The 2,500-nt window shown below is 63.3% G+C and overlaps 1 pseudogene; it reads left to right on the top strand.

The window, feature by feature from the left end:
* Positions 1-2,500, top strand: part of LOC124744136 — a 7,865-nt pseudogene that overhangs the window by 1,862 nt on the left and 3,503 nt on the right.

The raw sequence follows: 2,500 nt of genomic DNA, 5'->3' as shown, positions 1-2,500 counted from the left end.
TTTCGTGTGAACAGCCGTTGCACACGAGTCAGTCGATCCTAAGCCCTAGGAGAAATCCGATGTTGATGGGGGCCGTCATAGCATGATGCGCTTTGTGCTGGCCCCCGTTGGGCGAAAGGGAATCCGGTTCCTATTCCGGAACCCGGCAGCGGAACCGATACAAGTCGGGCCCCTCTTTTAGAGATGCTCGTCGGGGTAACCCAAAAGGACCCGGAGACGCCGTCGGGAGATCGGGGAAGAGTTTTCTTTTCTGCATGAGCGTTCGAGTTCCCTGGAATCCTCTAGCAGGGAGATAGGGTTTGGAACGCGAAGAGCACCGCAGTTGCGGCGGTGTCCCGATCTTCCCCTCGGACCTTGAAAATCCGGGAGAGGGCCACGTGGAGGTGTCGCGCCGGTTCGTACCCATATCCGCAGCAGGTCTCCAAGGTGAAGAGCCTCTAGTCGATAGAATAATGTAGGTAAGGGAAGTCGGCAAATTGGATCCGTAACTTCGGGATAAGGATTGGCTCTGAGGATCGGGGCGTGTCGGGCTTGGTCGGGAAGTGGGTCAGCGCTAACGTGCCGGGCCTGGGCGAGGTGAGTGCCGTAGGGGTGCCGGTAAGTGCGGGCGTTTAGCGCGGGCGTGGTCTGCTCTCGCCGTTGGTCGGCCTCGTGCTGGCCGGCGGTGCAGGATGCGCGCGCCTGCGCGGCGTTCGCGCCCCGGTGCTTCAACCTGCGTGCAGGATCCGAGCTCGGTCCCGTGCCTTGGCCTCCCACGGATCTTCCTTGCTGCGAGGCCGCGTCCGCCTTAGCGTGCTCCTCCGGGGGCGCGCGGGTGCGCGGATTCTCTTCGGCCGCCATTCAACGATCAACTCAGAACTGGCACGGACTGGGGGAATCCGACTGTCTAATTAAAACAAAGCATTGCGATGGCCCTAGCGGGTGTTGACGCAATGTGATTTCTGCCCAGTGCTCTGAATGTCAACGTGAAGAAATTCAAGCAAGCGCGGGTAAACGGCGGGAGTAACTATGACCCTTCCTTGGGTTATAGTTACAGGGAGAGTGATGCGCAATACATGGGCCTAGCCCTCTTAGCCTCTCCTCTCCTGCGGTCTTCTCCCCTTCTCGTGGGCCCGCTGATTTCGCAGAGTGGAAGACCGCACCAGGGGCTTGGGGGGGTTACCAGCCCCCCCTCGCACTATCCCTTTGTTAGTTGGGGGCAGTAAGCAGAGAATAAGTGGTGGCCCTTCCGCTGAAGGCGCCACCCCAACTCCCCCAGCACCTAGCCGGCCAACCGGCCGTGCCGAAAATCTTGTAACTTTTGCAGCTATGTATACCTGTAGTGAGTGCCACCGCAGCTTTACAACCAAGAACGGTCTCGGGGTCCATCGCCGCCGCCAACATCTTGCGGCCGCCAACGCGGAGATCGTCACGGAGAGGCATCGCGCGAGGTGGACGGAGGAAGAAGTCCTGTCGCTCGCCAAGGCGGAGGCCGAACTGTTCCTTGAGAGGGACGCCCGGTTCTTCTTCGTCAATCAAGAACTCATCAGGATGTTCCCCGACCGAACGCTCGAGGCAATCAAGTGCCGACGGCGGCAAGCTGCCCACAAACAGCTTGTCCGCCAATTCATGGAGGCGCTTGAGGTCGGTCGGGGGGAAGAGCCGGCGTCCCGCCGGGGAGCAGCGAGCCCGCTGCCTGACGCGGGCGAGGCCGCTGCGCCGCCCGTCGACGCAGCCGAGGACTTCGCGGCCGACACCACCGGGCCGCCGCCGGAGGGGCCGACTGACGCCGCCATCTGGGAGCATCTGGCGGGGCTACCCGCTTCCGCCCAGCGTTTCTCTGCCCTGGATCGTGTCATAGGTCTGGGGCGGGGCACGCCGCCCGATGTCATCCTGGGCATGCTCCCGGATGCCCTTGCGTCGGTCGGGTCCAGAGGGGAGAGATCGATCACCAGGACACAGCGGCCGCGCCAACCATCGAAGCGGCCGCCTGCCGCGCCGCCGACGCAGAAGCGCAAGCGGCGCCGCTGGGAGTACGCGAGAACGCAGGATGCCTTCCGACGGTCGCGTGCACGTTGCGTGCGCGGCCTCTTGGATGGCACCCTGCTCCAGCCGCCACCTGCCATCCCTGGTCTGCTGGACTTCTGGGCGGACCTCTTCACTAAGAAGCCCATCTCCACCGCGGGCTTCATTCGTGACCGCCTCCTCCCGCACTCAGAGCCTGTCGCTCTCGAGTGCATATGGGGGCCGGTCACACATGAGGAGGTCGCCGCCGCGTTGCCGCCCAGGGGATCAGCAGCCGGGCCGGACGGCCTTACCCCAGCGGAGTTGCGGCGCCTGCCGCACGAAGTCCTGGTGAAAGTGATGAATCTCTTCCTTCTGGCCCGCGCCCTTCCGGAACGCCTGCTTCGCGCGCGGACGTCCCTTCTCCCGAAAACGGCTGCACCAACATCCCCCGCTGACTTTCGCCCCATTACGGTCTGCTCGGTGTTGGCGCGGACCTTTCACAAGGTTCTCGCGT

This window comes from Schistocerca piceifrons, unplaced genomic scaffold (genome assembly GCF_021461385.2).
Source record: "Schistocerca piceifrons isolate TAMUIC-IGC-003096 unplaced genomic scaffold, iqSchPice1.1 HiC_scaffold_275, whole genome shotgun sequence".
Classification (NCBI taxonomy): domain Eukaryota; kingdom Metazoa; phylum Arthropoda; class Insecta; order Orthoptera; family Acrididae; genus Schistocerca; species Schistocerca piceifrons.
The sequence above is the reverse complement of the archived record's forward strand: the minus strand, read 5'-3'. Positions and strand labels throughout refer to the sequence as shown.